This window comes from Bos indicus x Bos taurus, chromosome 24, assembly GCF_003369695.1.
Source record: "Bos indicus x Bos taurus breed Angus x Brahman F1 hybrid chromosome 24, Bos_hybrid_MaternalHap_v2.0, whole genome shotgun sequence".
NCBI classification, from domain to species: Eukaryota; Metazoa; Chordata; class Mammalia; order Artiodactyla; family Bovidae; genus Bos; species Bos indicus x Bos taurus.
Genome location: NC_040099.1, coordinates 34,054,607 through 34,069,469, shown reverse-complemented (window position 1 = coordinate 34,069,469; position 14,863 = coordinate 34,054,607).

Genomic DNA, 14,863 nt, shown 5'->3' with positions numbered 1-14,863 from the left:
AATTGCAAAGTCACAGGACCAACCAATTGGATTCAACCCTGAACATAAACAGCCCCTATCAGTCCTAGAGATAACACTCCCATAGCAGCTGATCCTTCTTCACACAGTTGTTTACATACTTGGCACTAGGTACCTAATCATTTGCTGTGGTTTGTTCAATATCTGTCTTCCTCTCCAGACTGTCAGCCTATTGAGGGGGTTTCCCTAAATCCTCAATATATCTCTGTGATCAGACTACAACTATCACACTAGTGACACAGGAAGGAAAGCCCTCACCGCGTTGTATTGTGGTTAACTTGAAGAGCAGCACCGAGTCCTGGAAAAGTCCTTGAAATCAGGGCAGCAGTGGTGCTTATGCCCCAGCTCTTGTTGGCATGAGTTGTGGGACTTTCGTCAGGTCACTTCCCTCTCTCTGTCTCTGACTGCTGCTAAGTCGCTTCAGTCATATCCGACTCTGTGCGACCCCATAGACGGCAGCCCAGCAGGCTCCCTCATCCCTGGGATTCTCCAGGCAAGAACACTGGAGTGGGTTGCCATTCCCTCCTCCAATGCATGAAAGTGAAAAGTGAAAGTGAAGTCGCTCAGTCGTGTCCGACTCTGTGCGACCCCATGGACTGCAGCCTACCAGGCTCCTCTGTCCATGGGATTTTCCAGGCAAGAGTCCTCAGGTCAATTTCAGCTTGAACGGTCTGCAGTCAACTTGCTTATAAAGTGGACGGGAGAGGTTTGTTTGTGACCAGAACAAAACATTGTTCTTGTTGTCCGGTTGCTAAGTCATGGCCCAGCATTTTTATGACCCCATGGACTGTAGCCCACCAGGCTCCTCTGCCATGGAATTCCCCAGGCAATGATACTGGAGTGGGTTGCCATTTCCTCTACCAGAGAATCTTCCTGACCCAGGGATTGAATCCATGTCTCCTGTGTCTCCTGCATTTCAGGGAGATTCTTTACCTGATAAGCCACCAAGAAAACCCAAACAAAATATTAGGAACTGATAAAAACTTCCAAATACCACTTAGAGAAAAAGTGGGAATAAGATTCTCTATGAAGTGTGCTTGGGTTGCATACCACAGATGTTCCTTTTGTGAGAGAGGAAGGCCATAGGATATGATGACTTGATCTGACATCAAGCTTCCTGGGCAGCTCTGGCCAAGCTCAAGATACCTATCACTCATGTTCAAGGTCCACTTCCTACTAACTTGTCACTGTTGAATTATGATCGAGCTGAAGTCCAAAAGGGGAAATATTTTGCAACCTAGAGTTGGACCCTGGAGCTATACGATCATAATGACTGATACAGATTTTCCCAGAAACATTCAGAGCCAAACTGAGGAGCCCTCACATTTCTCAGAGCTATTCTGTGAGTTTACTCTGCTAGTGGTGCTGTGGTGCTGTGGTGCTGTGAACATTTTCCCTAACAAGCAAGTGAAAATATTTCCTTTTGCCTCTTCTTGAACGATTTCTTTTCTCTAATTATATATGAAATTATGGGGTCTCAAAGAGCTGGACACGACTGAACAATAACAACAACAACTTTTAAACGAGGCTTTTCATAGCTCAGTTTAAAAAAACACTTGAGAAATAAGGTCATATTTGTCTTCACAGGAAGAGTCATCTGTGTATTGAGCCAGAAGATAATAAGCCCAGAGCTTCCTGAATCTTAACACAGATGCTGTTTTGCCTGTTGCTGAGTTTTAAAGCTCCCACAATCCTCAGAGAGTTTTTCTTTATGGGAGGGTTGGCACACTTACAATCATGTACCCAAACATCTACAATAATGGTGATTATTCAAAGATGCCTGGATGGACATTCAAAAGCCCTAGTTTTCCCACTAGTTGGTGTAGGAGCCTGAGCAAGTTCCTGCCTCTCTGAGCCTGTTTTTTTCTGAGGGTGTGGACTATTCCGCTGGGCATCCAGAGATCTGGGTTCTACAGAGAACCTCTGAGGCCCAGATGGGATGTGGGTGAGAGGAGAAGAACCAAGAGAGAGATGGAGCCCCAGACCTCTATAGCTGGAGCTCTATTCCTGTCCTTTATGAACATTCAAATTCTGCCAGAAGTTCCACCGAGGAAAGGACTCTGCTGCTTACAAAGAGTTTGAAAAGCACAGGATGTGATGATCTCTAAACACATTCTCAGTTCTAAAACAAGTCTTCTGAGTTCATGTTCATATACCTTGTGAAATTCAGATACATGCACACTTACACACATACCCTCCACAGTGCAAGAAACAAAATTGCACAACATAGCCTGGCTCATGTTGAAAAAGAATCCTGTATCCTTTTCTTTTTTTGCCCTGTCGTCCTCCAAAGGCAGTCCCAGTTGCTGCTGGCAGTTGGGGAAACACTGCTTATCACTGAGTCACTTATTACTGAAAACCGAGTCAGTTACAGGTGGAACTTTAACTTTCGAAGAGACACTTAGAGCTTATCTATCTGTCCCTTAACTTTAAGCATGAGGAATTGAAGGCTTGTATTGACTTGTATGAGATCATGTAACCAGTTGGTGGCAGAGCTGCTGTTACAGACCAAGTCTCTAAGCCCCAACTCAGAGCCCTTCCCAGCATGCTCTTGGAAAGGAATGGACTACAAATGGGATATTTGGATTTCCTGTTGTTGTTGTTATTTAGTCGTTCAGTCATGTCTGACTCTTTGCAATCCCATGAACTGCAGCACTCCAGGCTTCCCCGTCCTTCACCATCTCTCGGAGTTGGCTCAAATTCGTGTCCATTGAGTCAATGATACCATCCAACCATCTCACCCTCTGTCGCCCCTTTCTCCTCCTGCCCTCCATCTTTCCCAGCATCAGGGTCTTTTCCAATGACATCCTGTACTGATAAATAAAATATTCTCCATCCACCTCTGTGGTATGGGTTGATCTTTAGATCTACCAAGACCTAAAAAAACAAAAAAACAAAAAAACAACTGCATATTCACACACACACATAGGCTCTTTGCCAAGGGGATAAGGGTAATGAAAAATCTTTGGCAAGTGGATACTTCAAAGCTTCAGAGGGTTTATCTGAAGAAGACTTTCAATAGAGTACAATGTTTTATGAGTTCTCCTAATCCCTAGTAAATATGCCTTGCCGAATAAGCAGAAACATTTTTAATGATGGCTAGAGAGCTATAGACACAGATCTGTGACTAAAGATGGGTTTCTGGGAACTTTAGTCTCCTGAATTACAAGCCTGGGGAAGGAATTTGTATCTGGTTCTGAACTAATGAATTTAGAGAGCCCAAGGCTTTTCCCTCTGAAGATTTGCGGTCAATTACTCTTCCGTCATTCCTATCAACCACTACTCCTATCACGATTAACTTTTCTCCTCCTCTATCTCTGCCACTGAGATCATCCTTTCAGCTCATTTTAGCCTCACAGTATCCCTGGGAGGGATGTCATGTGTGAGTCCAGAACCACCTTCTCCCAGTAGGAGGTGGGTGGTGATCCAACACCTGAGGAGGGTTCAATACAGTTTGTTGAGTTCAAACCAGGAGTATGTCCCACATCTGGAGGAGTCAAGGGGAGGCAGATCGAGGGGTGGAACACTAGAGGTCTAGAGAGAGGAAGGTCCAAGTCCATGCGGTTCAAGATTCAGGGCAGGAGACGAACAGCAATCTGAGAGCCCAGAGACTGAGGGGCTGTGAAGGCAGCAAAGCCAGAGGTCAGTGTCGAGGCTCTCCCAGCCTCGCTCTGTTGCTGCCCCGGCCCCTCCTGCTTCTGGGGCCTCTGGACAATTTCAGCCCAGGCAGCAGCTTCCAAAGGGTTTGAAGTGTAAAAATTTGTCCAGTCATTTGGAGTTTGCACCCAGAGGGTAGAATGAGCAAAATAGGGCATTTTCAGGGCAGGCAAGATTTCAGGCTCTAGGCTACAGATTCAAGAACTGTGCCTTTCTGAGGTCTCTTTCAGGGTGCACTTGGTTTCTTAAACTCACCCTCTCTTTGTAGCAGCTCTACATTGGAAGAGCTCACGTCTTGTCCTCAGTCTCATGCCTCTCTTGACAATTAAAACTCTTTTCAGGAGACTTTTTTAAATGTTTTTATCTATTTATTTATTTTTGGCTGTGCTGGGTCCATTGCTGCACCGACTTTTCTCTAGCGTGGCTAGTGGGGGCTACCCACTGGTTGCAGTGCATGAGCTTCTCACGGTGGTGGCTTCTCTTGCTGTGGAGCATGGGCTCTAGGGTACCCGGGCTTCTATAACTGTAGCACATTGGCTCAGTTGTTTCAGCCCCTGGACTCTAGAGTTCAGGCTCAGTAGTTGTGATACTTGGGCTTGGTTGCCCCATGGCACGTGGAATCTTTCTGGATCAGAGATCCAATCCATGTCTCCTACATTGACAGGCAGATTCTTTACCACTGAGCCACCAGAGAAGCCCAAGATTGGAGTTTTAATTGCTGATTGACTACTGTGTAGATTGAGGTGCCAAAGCACCTCTATCATGGCTTAACTAAACCTATCAAAGAGCACAGGGTAAGAGAAGGTAACAAATACAGAGAGCGAAGGCAAGTGAAGTGGAATTGCTGTGGCCTTTATCTTCTGCAACAAAGGAAACAAAACAGGAATTGGAAAAAGTCAAGGTTAGGATGGTACGGCCTCTTCCAAGGTGAAATGTGTAGAAAATTGCTGGATGGCGGAATAAAACTTCAGGAAGAAGACAGACGCACTTTAAAAAATATAGTAAGTTCCCAAACTGATTTATGCAGGATATCTGATTTTTGTAGTGGAAATTTAAAAGGAAGATCAGAAAAATTACAACACTCTTCTACCTGAAGTGAAAATAACTTGTGTCTTTTCTTCCAAACGCATAGGTATGGCCTTTACTCCATAAAATGGAGTGGAAGAAAAATAGCCATGACTCATATCCCATGCTGAAAGCTCAAAGACTTTCATGGCAAGAAGAGGTTGTGAAAAGACCCATGGTATAAGAATAAAAAGCAGATTTACTCTGAGAATAAGAAGAGAGGCAGGGACTGTGGAGGGGAATAGAGAAAAGACAGCATTAAGAGAAAGTAGAAGGGACCCACATAGAACACTTCTAACAACCAGGGAGCATTCATGTAAGGACACCCTTAAAGGCAGTAAACCTCCACACTTAGATACAAAGCAAGAAGAATAATGAGGCAGAGACTGCATCCAAGTTTCCACTCGTCCCCACAACTCTCCAAAGTCTAACATTGAGTACATCCTTGAAGTTCTGAGTTTGTGACCCCTTGGACCAGCCACTCACATTATAACTAGACAATATGTAAGGCACTTTCATTATGGGTCTTAGAGAGGCCTTGGGAAAGTATCTCTCTTATTAAGACAGGAATCCAGAGAGATTTGGTAGACGTGCTGTAGAGAAGGTCATACACTGAACATATGCTCCAAGACTGCCTACTTGTTCTGCAGAGTCATGTGGTTTTATTTTGGGTTTGGAAGTGGAAACCGTGGTATTATGTCAATTTTATTAGGTATTGATTACTGTGTAGCAAATTTTAAAATGTGATCTAACTCTCTGCTGTCTACAAGAAACTCACTTTAAATATAATGATATAGTCAGGTTGAAAGTAAAGGAATCAAATAAGATATACCATGCAAATGTTAATTGAAGGAAAATAGAAGTGGCTTAATTAATATCAGACGAAATAGACTCCAGAACAAAGAACATGACCAGAAATAGAAAGGGAGATTATGCAAGGATGAAAGAGTCAGTTCGTCAAGAAGATATAGCAATTCTAAGTTTGTGTGCACCAAACAACAGAGCTGTAAAATACGTGAAGCTAAAACCAATAAAACGGAAAGGAGAAATAGGCAGGTCTACAACTATAGTTGGAGACTTCAACACTTTTTTCTCTTTCAACAATTGATAGAACAACTAGACAGAAAATTAGCAAGACTGTAAAGGAAGTCAACACCACCACCAGCCAACAGGCTTTAATCGACATTAATGGAGTTCCACCCAGCAGTAAAATATACACTCTATTCAAGTTTGTAAGCAACAAATAAACCATTCCTTGGGCATAAAATAAAACAAAAAAAATTTTTTTAAGTTGAAATTATAAAAGACTAAGTTCTCTGACCACAATGGAATCAAGTTATTAATTAATAATAGGTAACAGGAAAATCTCCAAACACTTGAGAATTAAACAACACTAATATAAATAGCCTTAAATAATCCATGGGTCAAAGAGAAAGTTTCAAGATAAATTAAAAAATATATTCAGTTGAGTGAAAGAAGAAATGAAACATCATAAAATTTTGTGGGACATTTCCAAAGCATCTGAGAGTGAAATTTATAGCACTAACTATATCACTAGAAAAGGGGATAGATCTCAAACCAATAACCTAAGTTAATCTAAATTACAGATTTAGATTATAAATAACCTAAATAATTTATATATATAGGTTTCTGTATATACAGGGTATATATTCTATAGAATCTATATATGTAATAATCTAAATATACAGATTTCTGTGTATTTTTTATCCTGTGACTTTACTAAATTTAGAAGAATAGTACTAATGAATAAATTTAGTAAAGTCACAGGATAAAAAATAAATATACAGAAATCTGTAGTATTTCTATACACAAATAACAAACTATTAGAGAAATTAAGAAAAAAATCCCATTTACAATTGCATCAAAAAGAATAAAATACCTAAGAATAAATTTAACCAAGGAGGTAAAAGACCTTACAGAGAAAACTATAAGATGATGAGGAAAGAAATTGAAGACACAAATAAATAGAAAGATATGCTGTGTTTATGGATTGGAAGGATTAATATTATGAGAATTTGCATACTACATAAAGCAATCTGCCAATTTGATGTCATTTCTATAAAAATTCTAATGGCTTATATCACAGAACTAGGACAAATAATTTAAACATTTGTATGGAAACACAAAAGATTCCGAGTAGCCAAACCAACCTTGAGAAAGCAGAATAAAAAATAAAGTGGGAGGCATAATGCTCCCTGTACTATAAAGGAATAGTAATCAAACACTATGGTACTGGCACTAAAACAGACACACAGATCAGTGGAACGTGACTGAGAGTCCAGGAATAAACCTACATATTAAAGGCAACTAATTTATGACAAAGGAGCAAAGACCAGACAATGGAGGAAGAACAAGCTCTTTAAGAAATAGTAGTAGGAAAATGGGAGAGCCCCATGCAGAAGAATGGAGTTAGATCACTATCTTACTCCATACACAAAAGTTAACTCAAAATGGGTTGAAGACTTCAATGTGAAACCTAAAGTCATACAATTTATATTGAGGGCAAAGGAACTAGAAGAGCTAAAATGATTTTGAAAAAGAAGAATAAAGCGGGAGAATTCAGTCTGCTCTATTTCGAGACTTATTATATAGTTATAATAATAAGGGCTTCCCTGGTAGTTTAGGGAAGTTTAGGGAACTACTTTAGGTAGTTTAGGGAACTACTTTACCTGGTAGTTCTTTGCTGGTAAAGAATCCGCCTGCAATGCAGGAGACCCTGGTTCAATCCCTGGGTCGAGAAGATCCCCTGGAGAGGGGATAGGCTACCCACTCCAGTTTTTTTGGCTTCCCTGGTGGTTTAGATAGTAAAGAATCTGCCTGCAATGTGGGATACCTGGGTTTGATCCCTGGGTTGGAAATGGCTATCCACTCCAGGATTCTTGCCTGGAGAATTCCATGGACAGAGGTGCCTGGCAGGCTACAGTCCATGGGGTCGCAGAGTCAGACATGACTGAGCAACTTTCACTTTAATAAAGACTATGGCTTTGGTGGAGGAATAGTCACATAGATTAATGGAACAGAACAGAGAACCCCCAAATTAATCCCCACAAATGTGCCCAACAATTTTTGACAAAGGTGCAAAAGCAATTCATTGGAGAAAAGATATTTTTTCAACAAATGGTGCTGAAACAATTGGATGTCAATAGGCAAAAGAATTAACTTTGACCTAAGTCTTCACTTTCCTTCAAGATTAACACAATTTTGACCATAGGCTTAAAAGCAAAACATAGATCTACAAACTTAGGAAAAAAGATAGGAGAAGCTCTAGGGGATGTAGGGCTAGGCAGAGTTCTTAGACTTGACACCAAAAATATGATCCATACAAGAAAAAATTGATAAGTTAGAGCATATCAAAAATTTTGCTCTGTAAAAAACTCTTTTCAGAGGATGAAAAGGCTAGCAACAGATTGGAAGAAAATATTTGCAAACCACATATCTGAGAAAGAACCAGTATTTAGAAAATACTTTAAAATTCTCAAAACTCAGTAATTAAAAAAAAAAAAAAATCAAACAAACCTAGCTAGCAAATGGGCGAAACATGTAAAGAGACATTTCATAGAAAAGGATATACAAATGGCTCATCATTTGTCAAGAGATATTGAACTACAATGACATATCACTAATATACTGGTCAGAATGGATAAAATTTTAAAAAAGTGAAACACCAGATGCTGATGAGAATGCAGAGTATGGGGATCACTCATTCATTGCTGGTGGAAATGTAAAATGATACAGTCACTCTGGAAAATAGATTGACAATTAAAAAAGAAAAAAGAAAGAAGCATACCACCCAGAAATTGCCCTCCTGAGCCTTTATCCCAGATAAATAAATGCTTATGTCCACACAAAATCCTGTACATGAATTTTTAGAGCAACTTTATTTGTAATAGCCCCAAACTGGAAATAACCCAGACGCTCTTCAATGAGTGAATTGTTAAACAAACCATTAAATCCATACCATGGAATGTTTCTCATTAATGAAAGAAACTAACTATTGACACATACAACAACCTGCATGAGTCTCTAAAAAATTATGCTGAGTGAAAAAAGCCAGCCCCAAAGTTTACATACGTCACTACTCCATTTATATAGCATTCCTAAAATAACCAAATTATAGAAATGGGGCACAGATTAATTACTTCCAGGGGATAAAGAGGGGATGAGGACAGAAGGGAAATAAGTACAGGTACAAAAGGGCAGCTGAAGGGATCCTTTGGTGACGTTTTCAGTATCTTGAATGAATCTACCAATACCCCAATTGTGACATTGTACTGTGAACTTCCCATGTGGCTCAGTGGTAAAGAATCTGCCTGCTGATACAGGAGATGCCAGAGACATGGGTTTGATCCCTGAGTCCGGAAGACCTCCTGGAGAAGGAAATGGCAATCCACTCCACTATTGTCTGGGGAATCCCATGAACAGAGGAACCTGACAGGCTGCCATCCATGGGGTCACAAAAAGTCAGATGTAACTTGAGTGACTGAGCACAACACATGTTGTACTATAAGCTTCCAAGATGTTACCAGGAAGAGAAACTTTGGTAAAGGGTACATAGGACCTCTGTATTATTTCTCACTGTTGTATGTGAATTTGCAATTATCTCAAAATAAGGTTTATTAAAAATAAGTCATTTCCATTTATAATAGTCCCCCAAATCATAAAATGCTTAAAAATAAATTTAGTGAAAGGCAGGAAAGACTTCTACACTGAAAACTGCCAAATGTTACTTAGAGAAATTAAACAAGACCTAAATAAGTGGAGAAATACACCATGTTTGTGGATAAGAAGACTTAATATTGTTAAGATATCAATTCTGCTGATTCTAAAATGTTATCAGTTCAGTCACTCAGTCGTGTCTGACTCTTTGCAACCCCATGAACTGCAGCACACCAGACTCTCCTGTCCACCACCAACTCCCGGAGCTTGCTAAAACTCATGTCCATCAAGTCAGAGATGCCCTCCAACCATATCATCCTCTGTCATCCCCTTCTTCTCCTGCCTTCAATCTTTCCCAGCATCAAGGTCTTTCCTAATGAGTCAGTTCTTCACATCAGGTGGCCAAAGTATTGGAGCTTCAGCTTCAGCATCATCCTTCCAATGAATAGTCAGGACTGATTTCCTTTATGATTGACTGGTTTGACGTCCTTGCAGTCCAAGGGACTCTCAAGAGTCTTCTCCAACACCACAGTTCAAAAGCATCAATTCTTTGGCAATCAGCTTTCTTTATGGTCCAACTCTCACATCCATACATGACTACTGGAAAAACCATAGCTTTGACTACACGGACCTTAGTCAGCAAAGCAATGTCTCTGCTTTTCAATATGTTATCTACATTTATCATAGCTTTTCTTCCAAGCAGCAAGTGTATTTTAATTTCATGGCTAACATATATACAGAAATTCAAAGAAATAGAATAGCCAAAACAATTTTGGAAAAAAACAACAGCAATGTTTGAAGACTGATTTCAAGTCTTACTATAAAACTTATTTAATGAACACAACATACCATTTGTGCTAAAATGGACAAATAGATTAATGGAACATAATAGCAGTCCAAAAGTGGATCCATACATATATGGTCAATTGACTTCTGAAAAAGATATCTATGTAATTCAACGGAAAGAGAGAAAATTAATGGAAATGTACATCTTGATGGGGTGGTGTTATTTACATACTGGTAGTTACATGTTTTGACAAATTTGTCAAAACCCATTGAAAAGTATACTTAAAGTGGATGGAACTGATTGAATGTAAATCATTGTATGTACATGACTATGGGCCCCAATCTGACATCATACAGAAAAATTAATCTGAAATGTACCATCTACCTAAATACAAATGCCAAACTATAAAACTTCTAGAAAAAAAATAAAAAGAGGAAATCTTTACAACTGTGATGCAGGCAGATATTTTGAGTTACAGAAATCACTAATCCTAAAGGAAAAAAGCTGATAAATTTGAAATTCCCCCAATTTTTCTCCTCTTAAATCAATAGTTTGTAATGTTGGCAGCACATTTGAATCATTCAGAGAGTGTAAAAATAAAATGACACGAAAAAAAAAAAAAAACACGTCTTCCAGATTAATTGAATCATAATGTTTTCCTGAGAATTGTTGATTTAAAGTATGCCTTGGACTTTATTTTCAAAGCATAATCACAAACATATTTGAGGTATAGCTTATATGTCCTTACATCTATAACATATGATATACTTTTCTATTTGTATGTGAGTGCATAAGTGGAGATAGCATGTTGCATATACATACATTTATTTATTCAATTTGCATCCTTGATTATGTATCAGGGACTGTTAGATGTGTGGTTACACAAGAACAGACAATCCCTGACCAGAATTACATGGGAGTCAGAATTACAGGTGGGATAAAAGTTGTGTAAATATATGGAATAAAGTGAAGACACAAAGGGATCGATTCCTCCTGGTGTGGCTGCCAAGGAGAGCAGTCAGAAGAAAGGGTTTCATTGGAATCACTTTTGAAAGATGGTGAACTGTGGTCAGTTGTCTAGAGACAACTAGATTGACCACACTCTTTTGCACACGTATGGCAGTCTATGTGTTTTTCAATATCCCAACTAGTATATCTACCTGGTAGTAGAGGAACTTAAGGGAGAAAACCCACTGCACCTTCAGATTAACTCAGATCTCTTATCTCGGGAGGTCCTGGGAGGGAAGAAGAACATCTTCCATCCGCCTTTTGTGTATTATCCCTCTTTTCTCTTTTGCAGCTGGTGAACCCCAACAGCCATGGATTTTCCAAATCTAGTGAAGTCAGGACAGAATTTTTGATAAATGGCCACTTAAGTTCCTTATTAACCTTTTCCTCTGAGTTCTAACTCTTATCTTCTGACTTGTTTCCTATCAGCTTTTATCAAGATTATTAGCCAGGTTAGTTGGAATATACTATTTCGTACTATTTCTGTATCCATTTTTTTTTTTTTTTTTTTTTTTGCTTTTAGAGAATAGGAATCTGTTATACAACTCCTCCAGGCTTCCCCAGTGGCTCAGAGGTAAAAGAATCCATCTGCAATGAGGGAGAGCTGGGTTTGATCCCTGGATTGGAAAAATCCCCTGAAGAAAGAAATAACAACCCACTCCAGTTTTCTTGCCTGGAAAATCTTTTAAATAGAGGAGCCTGGTGGGCTACAGTTCCTGGAGTCGCAAAAAGAGTCAGACATGACTGAGCGACTGAACAACAATCAACTCTTCCATCTCCCCCAAAATACAGATAACTAGAAGGGGGCTCATTTATCAGTATATTTGGGAAAATATCCCATAGATAAACTGATTTCAGGACATTGGGGCATTTGATGGGAGGAAACTGTCTCTGCAAAGAATGAATTCTGTACAGATAGCAACAATGAAGGGAGAAAATGATATCCATGGATACTCATTCATACCCTCAGGGCAAGATATATATCTGTTTACCCACTGAATCAACCAAATAAACATACATGTGTGACAAGGCTCATTCCTTCTCTCTGTGCCTGAGGAGAAACAAGGCCTGTGATCCATCTCTGAGGACTCCAGTCACTCCTGAGAAACACGCCCACATCGTATTTACACACCATGGCCTTCCCACTACTTCACCAAATGCCTCCTGGCCTTCCCTCAGTGAGCCAGTCGGGCTCCCAGAAAATTCTTCATTCTTTCCTGACTGTGCCTCCCCAGACAGATGTTCTATATCAAGAACACCAAGTCCTGCCCTGAAGTCCGAGCCAGCAAAAACTCACGAGTGGCCCTTGCCTTTGGGAGATGATGTCATGTATTGTGGAGACGCGTGCTACCATCTCCCCCCAAAGGCGGAAGACGGCGTGGACTCCCCGGGGGCGGGTGGGCCCTCCTTCTCTCTCAGGACAAATGGCTACAGTGTGGCAGCCAGTCTGGGAGAAGGTCTCTTGTCTCCCAGCATCCCCAGCAGTGGAGCCACAGCTCTGTAACTGTTTCCGTTCCCAACCCCTCTGCTTGCAGGACATTCTTCTCTTTAGGAGAGTGCAGCAGGGTGAGCAGGGCTCCCAGAATCTGGGCCCCACTATCTGGCCAGATGCAGGGTTTCCCGTGTCTGCAGGGTCCTCTGATAATGGAAGACACGTAAGAACCCAGCAGTCTGGGGGGAAGTGCTCTGAGCAACATGAAGTCCCAAAGCCGAGCACTCTTGGTGATAGGGCTGGCCCCAAGGGCCTCACTTACTCTGTGTGCACTCACACATTCATTTACACCAGCATCACAGTGAGCTCTCCAATTTCTGAGCCCACAGCCAACAGAAGTCCTCAGTTCTCAGGGGATCTTAGAGCCACAGAGACAGGCCTAGTGACGTTGCCTAGAACATAGTACACAGGCATAGTAGGTGCTTGTGTGTGTGTATGTGCTAAGTCACTTCAGTTGCGGCTGACTATTTGTGACCCCATGGACTGTAGCCCACAAGGCTCCTCTGTCCATGGGATTCTCCAGGCAAGGAGACTGGAGTGCTTGCCATTTCCTCCTTCAGGGGATCTTCCCAACCCAGGGATCAAACCCACCTCTCTTATGTGTCCTACGTTGGCAGGTGAGTGCTTTACCACTAGTGCTACCTGGGAAGTTCAGACAATTAATACAGTCAATGTTCATAGACTGAGTTATCAGGTTAAATGCTGGTTAGAAAGGCTACTGCTTGTTCTAAAGTCACCCTGCTTATTTAACTTATGTGCAGAGTACATCATGAGAAATGCTGGACTCTATGAAGCGCAAGCTGGAATCAAGATTGCCGGGAGAAATATCAATAACCTCAGATATGCAGATGACACCACCCTTACAGCAGAAAGTGAAGAAGAATTAAAGAGCCTCTTGATTAAAGTGAAAGAGGAGAGTGAAAATGTTGGCTTAAAACTCAACATTCAGAAAACTAAGATCATGCCATCTGGTCCCATCACTTCATGGCAAATAGATGGGGAAATAGTGGAAACAGTGATAGACTTTATTTGGGGGGGCTCCAAAATCATTGCAGATGGTGACTGCAGCCACAAAATTAAAAGATGCTTGCTCTTTGGAAGAAAAGTTATGACCAACCTAGACAGCTTATTAAAAATCAGAGACATTACTTTGCCAACAAAGGTCTGTATAGTCAAAACTATGGTTTTTCCACTAGTCATGTATAGATGTGAGAGTTGGACTTTTAAAAAAACTGAGCACCGAATTGATGCTTTTGAACTGTGGTGTTGGAGAAGACTCTTGAGAGTCCCTTGGACAGCAAGGAGATCCAACCAGTCCATCCTAAAGGAAATCAGTCCTGAATATTCATTGGAAGGAGTGATGCTGGAGCTGAAACTCCAATACTTTGGCCAATTGATGTGAAGAACTGACTCATCTGAAAAGACCCTGATGTTGGGAAAGATTGAAGGCAGGAGAAGAAGGGGATGACAAAGGATGAGATAGTTGGGTGGCATCCCCAACTTGATGGACGTGAGTTTGAGTAAGCTCCAGGAGTTGGTGATGGACAGGGAGGCCTGGTGTGCTGCAGTCCATGGGGTCACAAAGAGTCTGACACGACTTAGCCACTGAACTGAACTGAGAAAGGCTACTGAAGAACGTTGAGAGCATGCAATTTATTTTAAAATTATTAATGTTCAGAAACATTTCGATTTGTAAAAAGTCTTATGCCAAAAAAGAGGTCAATTTCAATAGATGGAAATACACTTCTCTAGTACACCTCATTTCCTCTCAGTTCTAGATGACGAAAACATTATTTTAAACAATAATGCACAATTAAAATAAAACTCCAGGCCCTGGACCACAGCATTGGCTCACAGTTCTCTAAATAATCAGAAAGATACAGTTTACATATATATAAATTCTGTGTATTTTACTTTTTTGGTGGTCATCTCAATCAGAAATCTGAATTCATTGGGATGGTCCCATGATGGAGTCAGACATGCTGAAGGACACATGACCTAGGCTGAGTGGTTTCCTCTGCCATAGAAAGGATACAGCATTGCTTATCACACAGAAAGGTATTAGAGCAGCACAATTAAAACCCTTTGGATTAAGTCCCATTAAATTTGAATGTGGATAGACTCTCTAGTGAGTCTATCCACAATAATAATACCTTTGT